The sequence below is a fragment of the Equus quagga genome, chromosome 6 (genome assembly GCF_021613505.1).
Source record: "Equus quagga isolate Etosha38 chromosome 6, UCLA_HA_Equagga_1.0, whole genome shotgun sequence".
Taxonomy (NCBI): domain Eukaryota; kingdom Metazoa; phylum Chordata; class Mammalia; order Perissodactyla; family Equidae; genus Equus; species Equus quagga.
Genome location: NC_060272.1, coordinates 57,944,432 through 57,960,750, shown reverse-complemented (window position 1 = coordinate 57,960,750; position 16,319 = coordinate 57,944,432). Strand labels below are relative to the sequence as shown.

Sequence of the window (16,319 nt, the reverse complement as noted above, 5' to 3'; positions counted from 1 at the left end):
TTTAAGAAATACTTCCCAGGAGTCCCCAGAAGGATTTCCACTAAAGATAGTTATAAATCAATCACTCCCACAAAACTTTAACATTAGGTCTGTTTTTCTCCTTTGGGATCATATACAATCTATCAAACATCCTTTTCTAGAATTGGCTATCTTGGTCTACATTGAAAAGCTGTGGAGGCAGATAACCCTTCTCTTCGAGGATATCTGCAGTGTTTTAAGTTATATCTTAGCAAAGTTACTCACTTGAAAACCACAATATTGAGTCAACTCTCCACTTACTCAGTACCTGCTCCAGTGGAGATGAATAGGATGGGAGAGACACCAAACAGAATGCTTGTGTTTTAAATCCGTGATCACCTAATTATTACTTACAAAAGAAAACACAGTAACTTTGTAGTAAAGGACTCTGGCAGACATCATGTACCTTGTGATTTGATGCACTAAAAAGGACACATCAGGGGGCTGGCCCGGTGGTGCAGCGGTTAAGTTGGCACGTTCCACTTTTTGGTGGCCCGGGGTTCACCGGTTCAGATCCTGGGTGCAGACATGGCACCGCTTGGCACACCCTGCTGTGGTAGGTGTCCCACATATAAAGTAGAGGAAGATGGGCACAGATGTTAGCTCAGGGCCAGTCTTCCTCAGCAAAAAGAGGAGGACTGGCAGTAGCGCAAGGCTAATCTTCCTCAAAAAAAAAAAAAAAAAGGACGCGTCATTTATGTGGTATTCTTGCCAAAAATACATACCTAATTTAAATTGTAAGGAAACAGACAAGCCCAAACTGAGGGATATTCTGTGACTAGCCTTTTCAAAAGTGTCAAGCTGATGAAAGAAGGGCTGAAGAACTGTCCCAGATTAAAGGAGACATCACAACTAAATGGAATATGGGAGCATGTCCCATATTGAATCCTAGTCCAGAAAAAGAACAACTTGCTAAATTTGGAAAGGGTCTGTAGTTTAGTTAATAGTGGTAGATCAATGATAACGTTCTGATACTGATAATTGTGCTGTGGTTATATAAGCTGTTAACATTTGGGGAAGTTGGGTGAAGGGCATATGGGAATTCTTTGAACAATTTTGTAGGTTTTTTTAATTCTGAAATTATTTCAAAATGAAAAGTTGTCATTGAAAGAAAAATATTTTTAAAAAATGTGATCACTAGCCTTGAATGTTGCTCAGCCAGCCTACCCTGTGCCCCTACAGCATTCACTCTTGCAAACTTCCAGACACTATTTCATAACACTTGCCTTTCTCTCCAACCCTTCCATAGCTCCTCCGCCAAACTCATTCACTGTGAAGAGAGGCCATCAGAAGAATGTCCTCAGGCCCACCTCCCAGCACCCGTGACTCTACTCTGCTTTATCTCTGATCTTTGTGGATAAGCTGTTCCTGCTCCTAGCCAACGCTAACCACTGGTTTACCAGAGCTCATCCTCTCTTATCTATTCCAGAAAATTGCTCCAGCAAATCTTCCCTCTGTCTCTTCATTATCTTTTTCTCTCTCTCTGCTGGATAATGCCTGGAATCATGGAAACATACTGTTATTTCTCCCATCGTAAAAAAAACAGCTCTTGAGACCTCTTTTCCCCTTGGGCCACCTTCTGCAACATTTCTCTTCTTCTCTTTACAATAAATCTTTTGAAATTTGTTTACGGTTGCTGTTACCAATTTCTGCCCTCCCATTCTTTCAGGAAACCAGTCCAGCGGGACTTTTGCCCTGCTCCTCCACCAAACTGCTCTTGCGTGATTCCTACTGGCCTTCATGTTTCTGTATCCAGTGGTCAGTTAGTTCTCTCTCCTTATCTGATGTGTTCAGCAGGGCTTTTCAAAGGTTGATCCCTCTCCCCTGCTGAAATCTAGCTTCACTAGGCCTCTAAGTCACCACAGTCACCTGATTTGTCTCCTACCTCTCCGGGAGCTCCTTCTTGGTATTCTTTGCTGGTCCCTCTTCATTTTCCTAACCCTTTATGTTGGAGTGCGCCAAAGCTCAGAACTTGGACCTCTTCTCTTCTTTATCTATATTCACTCTGTAGGTGATCTTATCCAGTCTCACAGCTTTAAATACTATCTGTATGCTGATGACGTCAAATTAAATACCATCTGTAGCTGATGACGTCAAATAAGCGTGGACCTCCAGACACTATATCCAGTTTCCTACTCACCGTTTCCTACTTGGATCCCTAATGGGCTTAACAGATCTAAAATTGAGCCCCTGCTATTCTCCACCCCCAGGCATGCTCTCCATCCAGTCTGTTCCACATCAGTTAATGGCATCTCCATCCTTCCAATGGCTCAGGTCAAAGGCCTTAGATTCATCCTTGACTCTTGACTTTCTCATATGCCACGAAGAATCTGCCAGCAAATCCTTTCACCTCTACTGTCAAAATATACACAGGATCTGATGACTCCTTGCCATCTCCACTGCTAAGACCTTGACCCAAGCCACCATTGTCTCTCACCTAGGTTATTGCATCAGCCTCCCAGCTGGTCTCACTGCACCTGGCTTTGGTCTCCTTTGGTTTAATCATGACACAGCAGTCAGAAGGATCCTTCAACACACATGTCAAATCCTGCAACTCCTTTGGTAAGAACACTCTTCCTGCGCTAACTTCCTACATCACTTACTGTGAAAGCCAACATCCTGTGTGATCAGGCCTTTCTGACCTCATCTGTTGCTACTCTACCCTCATTCTTTGCCTTATCACATTGGCCCTGAAAATGGCAGGTGTACCTTTCCCTCAGGACCTCTGCGCTTGTCCCTTCTGCCTGGAATTTTCTTACCCCGGATATCTGCAGGGTTTGCTCACTCACAGTGAGTCCTCCCTCACTGTGAGTACTCGCTTTCCTCATGTTTCTACTCACATGTTGCTTTCTCAGGAAAGCTTCTCCTGATAACTGCATTTAGAATTTCAATTCCACATCACCCTTCTCCCCCAAAAGGACATCCACATATTACACACACACAGACTTCTATTCTCCTTCCCTGATTTAATTTTCCTCCATAAAACTTATCACTGTCTAATATATTACATACTTAGTTATTGTGTATACCTTGAACTTTTGCTCATTCCCAAGTGGCATATAAACCCCAAAAAGTCAGGAACTTTTGTCTGATTCATGTACTGTTTTATTCCAGTGCCTCTGGTGGTAGCTGGCACATAGTAGGTGCTCAATAAATATTTGTTGAATGATTGAATGGATGCATGAATCTGCACTGGATCCTCAACACAAACTTTGGTGAAACAGGCTTTGAACTAATGGAATCATCCATACCTTTCAACAACTTTCAGCAGCAATTTGCCATGGTTTGTTAATTACTCAAATCCCTAGCCTTCTTCTGAACTAACATTAGGCATCCAATATTTACCACACCAAATATTTCCCCTAGTTTCCAGCTGATGATGACAATGATGACGATGATTGCATACGTCAATCCCCTTTGAACATTTTGCATGAGGTTATCACCTCTGCAGTATCATTTTTACTGTCGAACCATTCATCCTGTGTGCATCAGCAATAATCATTATTTTCTTACCATTCTCAAGTTTAAGTTGTGTTTTTTTTCATTTCCATTACAACTGATGCCTCTTCCTTTAGGTTCTTTGAACATTCTTGAGTCTTTTGCACTGATTGCACGTGCTAAGGTTAATAATATTTGCAAACCTGCAACGGCTTCCATGTTTCTTTACAAACACAGCAAACTTGCCATAGACCAGAGGTTGTAAGTTAGATGAATTAGTTACAGATTAACCAACATGACATTTAAATTTTTTTAAATTCATTGCCAATATTTAAAAAACAGATGATTTCACATAAAAATTCAGATTTCTGGTTTCTCTTGAACAATCAAATCTGCATTCCTTCTGCTGCTACCTTTAAACAACACATATATTTCCCAGTGTGTGGCAGTCCCTGCCACTTACACTTGGCCCATTTCACTCAGTTTAGTTACCTGCCTGGGCCCTGTAGGTATTCAAGATTGACTCAAACCATACTCAGGGAAATGGCTTAAGCTGAAAATAACCTATGTGCCCACTAATGACACCTACAAGGGTAGGCAGAGTTGGCACACTTATTCTGAACAATTGCTTCTATGTCTGAACACCTATAAAAAGAAATTTTATAAATTCAGTAGCTTCAGTAAATCCACTACAAAGAGCAGTTTTGGAGAATTTATACTTCGTTCATTCTGGTGCTTGTTTCTTTTTTTATTCTTAATTTTAAAAATAGACTTTTTGCTTATCTTTCATTTACTCTTCATTTCTCTTGATTTAAATAGGAAAGAGAAAGGAGATGAAGTGACAAAGGATCCTTCTCCTTCTGATGTCCTCATTCCTTTGACTGGAGTTCATAAAAGACTAGGAGGCCTTTGTAAGGCCAGAACCCTCCCTGTGTAGACAACTGACACAGCCCTCTGGAGTGGGAAGGAAGCACTCAACTTACTCAGGTTAAAATGTGTGACCACTCTGGCATATATTGATCACATTTTCTAATATAATTGGTCTGAGAGAAGACCAATATCTGCAGGTTAACAAGCACTCAGTCTTCATCTATAAAAAGTACGTAGCCAAATGATAATGGGAAAGGCATGTAGAACTAATTAAATGTCACTGAAGTTCAATCCTGATTACTTTGGATTGGAAGCAAAGAGGCAAGATACAAATTGTCATGGGCTGAACTATGAACCCTGCAAGAACAGAGAATGTGTCCATCTTATCCACCACTGTGTTCCCAGTGTCTGGCTGAGGGCCTTGCACAAAGTAGGGTGAATGAGGAAAATAGTGAATGAATTTTGATGTTGTAATCATCAGAAGCAGAAACAAGTTTTCACCTTTGCTGGACACTTCCAGGGTCTCGCTGATAAAAGCAGATCTTACACGTTGGTGTATATGGAAATGGGTTATTAATATTCCTGTTTGCTTGAAGGAACCTTATTTTTAGCCATGATTTCCTTTCCCTCAGTATGATTCTTCTCAAAATGGGAAAAATTAAAAGTGTATGTCTCTTCTCCTTTCTTGATACTTAACCTTTACTGGGCCCTGGAAAACAGGAATAAAATATGGTCCTTTATTATGTAATGTAATCTAAAATAATCTAAAATCTAATGTAATATTATCTAAATATATTCCATTTTAGTATTTGCCAAAAAATTGATCAAAATGGCCTTTCTTCTGTCTCGCCTTCTTCATGTTAGATGTCAGTCCTTGAACTTCTGCTCATTTGCTTCTAAGTGCTTCCTCCTAGAAAGTTGACTATCCAGCAGTTTTAGTTATCTCCATGCTGATGAGGCTCAAATCTGTATCTTCTGCCTTGACCCAGCCCCCCAGCCCCAGTTACACAGCTTGTATTTTGCGTAGGTCAGCTCTCCTGAGCATTCTCAGGGCTGACTCCATCTTATTGAGGTCCAGTGGATTTCATCCTTATCTTCCCTACATGCCGCCTTTCTATCCAGGACATCACTTTTCCCTGAATTTCTTAGCTAATTGACCTCAAAGTTGTCCTTAACTCATCCTTCTTATTTATCCTCTATAAATAGTCAACCTCAGGAACATCTCTTATGTTTGTCTTCTGCTTCCATTGCCCAATGCCACCATCCCAGGCCTGGCTGTTATTACCTCATGCCTTGTCCATAGCCGTGGCTTCCTAACCCTTCTCCTTATTTCCAGTTGCTTCCCAATCTAGTCCGTCTCTCTGTCACCAGACTAATCTAAATTCATCTATTTCATTGTTTTACTCTCTTGCATAAAAATTCTCTTTACCTTTATTTGTTTTGTGTCTTCCTTGGCACTTCATTATACACAATAAATACTTGCTTACTGAACAGTGATTGAAATAAGGAAACTGTGTCTTATGAATTCATTGAAGCTACACTGACTATCCTTTGGCCTAGTATGCAGAGAGTTAGCAGCTGATTCATATCTCTATTTAAAGAATGGAGAACTTGACCAGCAATATTTTCAATTGTAGTTGCAGATAAACAGTAAAGGAAAAAACTTCCATCTGGGCCTCAGTTTTCTTATCTTAAAATAAAGTAAATGCCACTTATATCACCAGTTTGCTGGAAGTATTAAATGTGATGTGTTAAGGCATCCAGCACAGGGCACCGGTAGATGCAAAGTAAATTGCAGTTGAATCTCAATAAAAAGAGATTGATTGAAGAGGCTGGCCCAGTAGTATAGCGGTTAAGTTCAGGCACTCCACTTCTATAGCCCAGGGTTCACCGGTTTGTATCCTGGGGGCAACCTGCACACCACTTGTCAAGCCATGCTGTGGCAGGCATCCCACGTATAAAATAGAAGATGCGTACAGATGTTAGCTCAGGGCTAATCTTCCTCAAATAAAAAAAAAAAAAAGAGATTGAATGAATGAATTTGAATTAACATAATGAAGTATGCAGGTATTTTATATAAATCAATTTATAAATTCAGATTCAACTAAAATTTGGCAATAACTAGGACTACTGTATTAGGTATGTTAGCTTATATTATCTCACTTATTCTTTAAAGTAACCTGTAATACAAGTGATATTTTCTCCAATTTACATATAATTTCAGCTGAGGAAAGGGAAAATGCACAAGATCCATTAGCATACGCTGGAATGAAAGATTTGTCTGTAAGATTTCTAATTTCAGATCTTTTTCTTTTCCTGTGCACCATGCTCCTCACATATTTTTTATTAGTTTTTTCATTTTTATTTTTTGTTACGTTTTCATTGTTAAGAGGCTCATGATTTTCCATTTCAGTACTTGATTCATACTTTTTCTTTTATTGTTTTCTATATACTTATTTTAAAATCTTTGTTCTTGTATTTGTGTTCTTGGTGGTTGAGAGTGTCTCAGACATTGTCTCAGCAGCAGCAGCAATCTGTTTGCAAAAGTTGAGGAAATATTGTATTTCCAGCATGGGAAGTTGAAGGTAAGTGGCATACGTTCATTTCAGCCTGCATCTGTTTTAATGACTGTTAGTGCAAATGGGTTATAAAATGTCAGTGAATATCTAGGGAGTTGTTATAAACTAAACGTATGCAGATTCTCTACTTTTGAAATGGTCATAGCCTGCATAGTGTGCTGAATTCAACTTTTTAATACTTAGAAATATTGCAGAGATAACATTTTTATGTACTTGACATTTTATGAAAATAAAATTTGCAGCTATGAGCAACCCTCTTCCTTTTATGACTACCTGGCAATAATAGGTATAATTAGCTTTCGTTGCACTGTTATCAGAAAGGGGTAGTAAAATTAGCATTAAACAGAAGTAAAGTCAGTCTTTATATAGCAGCTGCATTTATAGATTCTCTGGAAGACCTCTCATGGTTAGAGAGTGAATTTTAGATGTATATTTAAAATATCTAATTATTTTTGCTTTGTGGTTTAAATTTTAAATGTCATATTGTTTATAGAATCAATTTGCCTTCTCAACTAATCAAATATTTATTGAGTTTGTACTATGAGCAATGAGTTGTGTTGGGTGCTAAAAGAGGTTGCAGTTCCTGTACTCCAGAAGCTTACATTTCAGTTGGGAGATACACATAACATCCCCACGCCGTCTGTATATGCTGGTCTCTCTGTCTGAAATGCCCTTCATTACCCTTTTTCCCCTCCTTTGCCTGGCCAGCTTCTATACACTTTTGGAGGCTCAGCTACACATCTTCTAAGATGCCTTCCTGCCTGCAGCCCCACTGCCATGTCACTGGTACCCCGGGCATCTCTCTATCTCAGCATTTGTCAGAGGATATTATAATTGCTAGTATGTGTGGTAACCTCCCAGATTGTGAACTCCTTGAGTGTATGAGCCTGAGTCTTTTGGTTTTGTTTTCTCAGGCCCTGGCACATAGTTTGTTCCTAATAAGAGCTTGATGAATGAATAAAGATGGTACAAACACACACAGATGTATAGTCATAGAGGTTAATTGACAAAGAAAGGTAACATGCAATAAATGTCAAGAATGGCTTATAAACAAGTGCTATAGTCTTTAGGAGGAGAAAAAAGAATAGATTTGTGGTCAAGGAAAGATTCTTGATGATGGCCTGCTTTGCAGGTACGTAACCCATGCCACACAGGGCCCTGTGCTCAGAAGGGCTCCACACTTGGTTTAATGCTCTCCTGTCAGCATCTAAAAATTTGTAATAATTTTTTAAACGGAGTCCCACATTTTCATTTTGCACGGAGGCCTACAAATTATGAAGCTGGTCTTGTTCTTGGTTCTAGGAGAAAGATTCAGGTTTATGGAAATGGGAGGTGAGGAGAGCAGGCAGGAAGAGAGAGCACAGGCATCTGATAGGCATAGTGAGAAATTATGTCAGGGGGTTAACGACCAGCTCAGGAGCACCAGAGGGCTTTTGTTGTTAGTATGAGGCTTGAAAGATGGATCGAGGTAGTGCGGGCATTATCATGGAAGTGATGAGTAATCTCAGATAATTAATGGGCAGGAGAGTGGTGGGAGGAAGGCATCGCTTTATGAAGAGTAGTATGCTGGTGATATGCAGGATGGATTAAGGAGCAATGAGGCAGGAAAATAGTGAATCAGGAAGCTGATCCAAAGCCCAGGAGTATGATAATAAAGGCTTAAACAAGGTAGAAGAGGCGCAGAAAGCACAAAACTGGGAAAGACTACGAGGGAAAAATAGGTGCAACTTTGACCACATGTGGGAACTGAGAAAAAAGTAGGAGTCAAGGAGTACTCTGGACTATCCTGGGCCAATGATGCCCTCCTGGCTGAACTAAGGAAGTAAGGGAGGGGTAGAGAGTAGCTCATTTGTCAGAGGAATGATGACTTCAGTTTTAAATATTTGAGATGACGGTGGGATTTAAGAATAGAGTTGTTCATTTGGCAATTAAATATAAATAATTGTCCTTGGAGAAGAGAGTTTGAAAAAGGAAAGGATAGCTAACAGTGTCAAATGTTGCATAAAGGCCAGAACACTAAGACTGAGTAAAGTCCTTTAGAACACAGTTTTTGAAGAATGATGAGAAGAGTGGCCCGATGGAGACGATGTGGGAATTGAGGAACTGAGGCAGCACTGCCTAAATTCATCATCCTCTTCTGCAAACCTGCTCCTCCAGCGTTCCCTGTCTCATTGAATGGTACCACTCTTCACCACCCAGTTTCCCATCCAGAAATGAGCTCATCTTGGATTCCTTCTTCTTTTCCAGTCTCTTTCTTCTCTGTATTCAATCAGTCCTTTCTTACCCTATCTGCCTGCCAAGTGTCCCTTGAATCCACCCACCTCTCTTTGTCCCACTACTGCTTATCATTACCTCATATCAGTGCCGAAGGCAGTGGCCTCTGGAATGGTCTGATCTTTATCTTCCCCACCCCCTCTCCAACCTGTGCTGTCTCACCCTTCTCATTGGAGGTAGGAGATTTTTCTAAAATACAGGTCTGATTATGTCACTTTCTGTTTAAGACCCTGTTATGAATTGTGTCTCCCCCCCCAACCCAAAGATATTGAAATACTAACCCCCAGTGCCTATGAATGTGACCTTATTTAGAAATAGGGTATTTGCAGATGGTCACATTAAGATGAGGTCATTAGGGTGCGCCCTAGTCTCATATGACTTCCTCCTTATAAAAAGGGGAAATCTGGACACAGCAGAGATCTGGGTGATTTCTCTGCAAGCCAGGGATACCAAAGATTGCCAGCAAACCACCAGAAGCTATGCGAGATTCTTGCAACAGGTTCTCCCTCACAGCCCTCAGAAGGAATCAACTCTGCTGACATCTTGGTTTTGGGCTTCTAGCCTCCAGAACCATGAGACAATAAATATCTGGGGTTTTTTTGCTTTTTCTCCTCAAATCCCCCCAGTACATAGTTGTATATTTTAGTTGTGGGTCCTTCTAGTTGTGGTATGTGGGACGCCACCTTGACATGGCCTGATGAGCAGTGCCATGTCCATGCCCAGGGTCTGAACCAGCGAAACCCTGGGCCGCCGAAGCAGAGCGCATGAACTTAACCACTTGGCCACGGGGCCAGCCCCCAATATCTGTTATTTTTAAACCACCGCATTTGTGGTGCTTTGTTACAGCAGCCCTAGGAGATCAATACAGACCCTAAATAGCTCCCCACTGCATGTAGGGTAAAGCCCAAACTCCTTAACACAGCTCAAAAGACCCACCATGATCTGGTCACATAGCACAACCATAGGACCTACAACTAGAATATACAACTGCATACTGGAGGGCTTTGGGGAGAGGAAGAAGAAGGGGAAAAAAAAAAGAAGATTGGCAACAGATGTTAGCTCTGGTACCAATCTTTAAAAAGAAAAAAAAAGATACAAAAAGGACATATAAACATTGTGTTCTACCTAAAACAGCTATTAATATTTATATTGTCAAAACTAAATGTTGATTTAACTAAAAAGGTGTCCTAACCTGTTTTAGAGGATGGTGGGAGGGCTCGTGTGTACACGCTAGGGGAGGGAGAGGGTCGGATCTTCATCTCCCAAGTAAGGAGTAAAAAAAAAAAAACCTGAACAGTATAGACATAGTATAAGCATAGCACGTAGAAACGTGAAGTAGCAGAAGAAATAGCTAAAACTATTGAAAATAATCGTTTCTGGGCAGTGGGACTCAGAGGTGGAGCAGGAGCATGTCAGGAGACTGGTGTTTCATTACAAAGCCCTGAGGTGATATTTGACTTCTATATACATGTATTACTTTGATATTAAAAATTAAAGAAAACATATGTCCACACAAAAACATGTACACAAATGTTCATAGCAACATTATTCATAATATCGAAAAAGTGGAAACAATTCAAATTTCTATCAACTAGTGAATGGATAAATACAATGTGATATGTCATACGATGGGATATTATTCTTCTATAGAAGGGAAGAAAGCCCTGATAGATGCTACAACCTGGATGAGTCTTGAAAACTTCTGCTCAGTAAAAGAAACCAGTCACATGAGAACACACACTGTGTGATTCCATTTCTATGAAATGTCCAGAACAGGCAAATCTGCAGAGACAAAATAGATGAGTGGCTGGGTGCTTGGGAGGTGGAGATAACTGGGAAATAACTGCTAGTGGGTACAGGGTTTCTTTTGGGGGTGATGGAAATATTCTGGTATTATATAGTGTAATGGTTGCCCAACTCTGTCAACATACCAAAAACCAGTGAATTTCACTTTTAAAAGGTGAATTTTATGGCATGAGAATCAAACCATTGTTTGAAAATTGAAAGAAAAAAACAAAAATAATACCTAATTCCTAAGGTGGTTGTGAGAAATAAATGAAATAATGTACGTGAAAGGTCTGCTCCAGAGCCTGGTATAAATATCAAAAGTCTCGTTAATTCTTATATAACATTAACTATGTGCCAGGCACTCCTCTGAGTTCTCTCCGTAGATGAGTTCACTGAACCCTCACAACAACTCTATAAAAGAGATGCTGTTTTCATCCCCATTTCCTAGATGAGAAAGCTGAGGCCAGTGACCTTAAATAATTTGCCCAACGTCACACAACTAGTGCAGCAGTAGAGCTGGGTGTGACCTTAGACGACTGGCTCAGCATCTTTACTCCTCACCACTCTACTCTGCTTTCTGTGCGTGCCTCCCAGACCCCAAGTTTGGGTTAGTGCTGTGTGTTCCCACCGGCACTCTGCTTCTCACCTGTCATGGTTCCCAGTACCACCTGCCTCTTCACTTGTCTGTGTCCTTGACTACTGTGAACATTCTACAAAGTCAGGGCCTGTGCCCATCTTTATTACTCTCATTCGCTGCCCATCAAATGTCAGGGGAGTAAGCAGTAGACTGAAGCATAGGTGTTTCTCCCTTTGTCCAAACCCCACAGTGCGTAAAGGGGAGGTGGGGAGAGTATAAGAGATTAAAGATTCTAGAAAAACATGAGATAATTGATGGAGCAAGGTATCTAAAGAAGTAGAAATGTAAGGTTGATTATAATGAGGAACTACTGACCTTGAGAAGATGGAAGAACACCTCCTTTAAGATTGAAAGAGAAGAGGACAAGATGGATCTTGTGAGAGTAGAGGAGGCTACGTAAGGAAGCTCATACCAGATGACGGGGATCACCTCAGTAAGTAAGGGGCAGGAATCTTGGGCCAGGAAAGGACGCAAGGAGGCAGGAGAGTGGAGTGGGAGACTGAGGCAAGAGGAAAGAGTTGGAAATAAATGTCTAACTTTTGGAGTCTGTGATCTCTTTAATATTACAATGAATAATGTGATGGACACAGAAAAAAGCACATGCATTATGCATACAATTTTAGGGGTGCGTGGACCCCCATCTTGAGGATGCCTGCTGTCAGGAATTAATGAAATTGAATGAAAGTATTTCTGAGAAGTAATTTGAAGGCAAGCAGCTTGAGTTTGTAGCATTCCAAGTCTGTATTTCTGTGACTTTTTTTCAGCAACATTCAGTGGCCAGAGAGTAGCAGCTGATGCGGTATTAGGGATTGAGGCTGTGGGCTTCAGAGCAGCCCAGGGCGGGATGAAGTGGAGGAGGGCAGAAGGGGTAGAGGGAAGGCAAAGGACAGGCCAGTGGAGAAGTGGCCGAGGTGGCAGTAGAGGCATATGGAGGTTGGACAGTAGAAGGTGGGAGAGATCCACTCTAAGTGCAGGCCATCAGGGTGCATTGTCTGTAGAGAACGTAAAAATAATAATAAAACCGAAAGTCAGTCCTCTGTTTCATATCATGATGCACAAGTAATTCTAAACCCTGACAGTGATAAAACACTCCCCTCTGAAAAAGCCTTGGTCTAAGACCTAAACAGTTGCCTGCCCCGTGGTTGATTTATGGCACTGAGAGGCAGATAAGGAGATTAAGATCGAGGCAGTAGTCCAGGATGTGGGTGAAGTGGTGGTGGGTGGCTGACGTGGAGCCAAAGTTGAGTGGGTGCCAGAGTAGAAGATGACGCCTTCAACTGGGTGATTGTAAGCAGCACAATGTGATGGCTTTCATGTTCTGGAATATAGGCGTTGTCTGGAATCCTAAATCCTTCTTTTGATTGCTAGCCATGTTTTACTGTCTTCAAATATCAGTTCTGGGCCAGCCCAGTGGCCTAGTGATTAATTTTGCGTGCTCTGCTTCTGCCACCCGGAGTTCACCAGTTCAGATCCTGTGCACAGACCTACACACTGCTCATGAAGCCATGCTGTGGTGGTGTCCCACGTGCGAAGTAGAGGAAGATTGCTACAGATGTTAGCTCAGGGCCAATCTTCCTCATCAAAAAAGAAAAAAAGAGTCAGCTCTGCTCACATCTGTTTCTGCTTCAATGTTCCACTGCTTTTTCACCCCTTTCAGAATAGATGTATTTATTTACTTCCATGTCTTTCTCCCCTACTAGACTGGGTACTCCTTGAAAGCAGTGATTGTGTCTTGTTCATTTCTGAATCCCCAGTGCCTACAGACAGGCATCAAACACATGTTGAACCCATGCTCACGTCAAGCACTTGTTGAGCCAATGCTTACATATATCTTCTCTTCTTTATAGATTCCTCGGTTCTCCAAGGACCAGGCACCGGTAGATACAGAATGCTGCTGCTTTCCTTCTCCCGGGTAAATGAAAGGAATCTCTGTTCCCCTTTATGAAGTGTTGCCGCTGGACCTTCCTTCCATCCTGAACCCCCAGGGATGCAGAACCAGATTAGGGAGATCCACAGACATCTCCCATTTTTTCATCCTGAAGCCCACTGAGGCATTATCTGTGGAGTCCTGCTGCCGAGCCCTAAGTGGTGATTGTTCCCACCAGAGTGGAAACCACCAGCCTTTGGCTACCTTGTAGTGTGATCACTATGGTCACAGTGATGCATGGATGTTTCTCTGGTGTCCTGAAGGAATTCAGGTGCTTCTTGAAACCCTCTGCCATCTATTACTTGGGAGTAATTTCACAATGAAGGAAACAGCGTCCAGTTCACCCCCTCAGTCTTCCCTGGGGAGTCACAAGACAGCTGATAGTTCCCTGTGAGATGAGCCACTTGTAGAATGGGCTGAATCTCCACCATTTCTTCCCATTCTTCAGCCCACCCTCTTCCCCAAGATGGCCCGTGTGAGGTCCTGCCCAAGAAGTTGCCACACCCTGGGCTAATGGAATAGATAAACCAGAACAGCTTGGTTTAATAATTCAGGTCGGAAGCGGGAACTTTCTAGAGGACAAATCAAAGAAGCAAAAGTGTAAGGGCATCCTCCCAACCAGAATACCCGCTGGGGACGTCCCAGGCCCCCAGCAAATACAGAAGCATCTTCAACTCACTGTCAGACGTGTATGTCCTTCTTCCTCAATAGCAGGCTGACCGCTGGAGGCGCACAGAGTCTCTGGGCAACGTGGAGACTACGCTTAATGTTCATTCAACATTACTCAGGGCGCTACGCAACCTGCACAGCCCCCATTAGGCTGCAAACACTTGAACGCTTCCATTTGAAGATGGGAATTTGCCCTCAAGACAAGCATCCAGAGTTTGGGCAGAGAATACTAGAGTTTTTTATTCTCTTGCTAATTTTATAAAATGTGCATTCAAAAATTAAATCTAGTCTCTGTGAAGGCACTTAGATACCCATTAACGATAGCAGCTGCCTGTGGGATCCACGGGTGCTCTTTATAGGAGACGTCTAAATAATTGAAATCTTTAATTGGGTTAAAGAGATCCCGAGCACGTAGGTGTTCTATAAATAAAAGAATGAGTAAATAATATAGTTGACCTGTCTTTTCGGGCCCTTCCCCTTAAAGAGATCATTTTGTGTTGTTTGTACCAATGAGATCATTGTTCAGGGACTCTTAAGAGAGGTTTGGTTTCGGCTGGGGGTGCTTTCCTAAGAAAACCCCTTTTAGTTCATTTCAGGTGTATGTCACCTTGTCCCTGGGCTCTTTCACTAAAAATGAATAATTTGTTTATCTTTGCTGTAAGTGGCTAGGCACCTGGGTTTTACGTTTGCAACTAGGGTCAGAGAAGGAGGTCAAGGCGGTAGGCTGACGTTGCCCTGTTATCTGAAATCAGACAGGTTTAAGTAGCCCAGAGCCAGAGTACCTCGATGAGACAGAAAGGGGGGAAAAAAAAAGCTCATAAAGAGGAAGTGGTAAGAGGCTTCTGAATTTCAGTGTGACCTGTTCTGTTGGGTGATTTTTGTGGGGGAGGGGATATGAAAGAAAAAAAAAAGTTAAGTAAAATGTCCTTATAAAGACAAAATCTATTTCTTTACTGGCTGATGATTTGTCATTCTAGTCACTTCCTGCCTTGTGACACCCGGGTTGACAAAGTTGTTCTGCAGAACAGAAAGAAGGAGTTTCCGCTCACTCGCCAGTACCACTGAGCACAGTTTTTGTACCAGGTAAATTTTTCTTTAAGTCTTTTTGCTTTTTCTAAGTGCTTAGGACGTTTTGCTTGTTGGCCGGCTCTGTTTCTGTGGGTTGTGGGTTTTGCCTTAAGGGTACTAGAGATCTGAGCACCTGTCACATGAGCCCTGTGTGAGCCCTGCCACCATGGAACTTCCCAGCAAAGCCACCTCATGTGGCCCTGCAGAGTGGGCCCCCTCAGCTCTCTAGAATGATTTCTTCCCCAGTTATCACAGTTATCACCCCTTCCCAAAAAAAATTATCATTTTTTTCCTTTCTAAACCAAACCATGTTCTGATTTATTTTATTGGTCTTTTAGGGAGGCTATTTACTGTGATTTTATCTGCTTTAAAATGTTTTCAGGAAAGTGCATATTGATCATTTAGATTGAGTTGCTCATTGGCCTAATGGAGGTAGTTTAATTTTAGCTCCTGTGGTTCTGTTTTTCTAAAAGACTTCTTGCCAGTACTTCAGTGGATATATTAACATCTTGAGTCATATGTTACTGAGTGTGATACTGGTTATCTGAGTGATTTTGGCGCCAACGGTTTTTAATGGGTGTGCTTAATAACCACATGGAAGTAGAGGCCGCCTCTTCTCCGTTTATTCTCTAAAAATAAAAGTAATTTGTGTTGCTTAATTGTACTGTTCTCATAGATTTGTCGGAACTATTCGTTATGCTTATGACCCTACAAATGACCATTAAATTCTAGATGAAAGGCTTCTGTCTACAATAGAAATTCTTATAAAGTTGATATGGGATGTTTATTCCAGGAACTTTGTTGAAACATAGACTTTGGATCTTGGAGCATCAGCCTTTATTTAATTATCATTATCCAACAATATTAAGAACCATTGACAGATGATAAATGTAAAAGCCATTTTGACTGGAAATGGATTCATTCATCAGCATACTTATGAAAACCCAATTTTTCTTAATCAAATACAGCAACTTGTTTTCTAAAATTACTTCCTTAGGACCACTTTTTTAAAAAGTTTCATTAAACAAAGGTAGTTTATCCACACATCTTA

General features: G+C 41.4%; 1 protein-coding gene across 3 annotated transcripts in view; it reads left to right on the top strand.

The window, feature by feature from the left end:
• LCP1 (lymphocyte cytosolic protein 1) overlaps positions 1-16,319 on the top strand; it is a 78,407-nt gene that overhangs the window by 10,303 nt on the left and 51,785 nt on the right. Inside the window, exons 1-3 of one of the 3 annotated variants that reach the window (XM_046664439.1) lie at positions 6,879-6,911; positions 13,452-13,516; positions 15,178-15,283. The gene's annotated coding sequence lies outside the window, so the exon portion shown is untranslated. Of the gene's footprint in view, positions 1-6,878; positions 6,912-13,451; positions 13,517-15,013; positions 15,032-15,177; positions 15,284-16,319 lie in introns of those variants that run through there. The other 2 variants (XM_046664438.1, XM_046664441.1) reach the window with 2 other exon arrangements.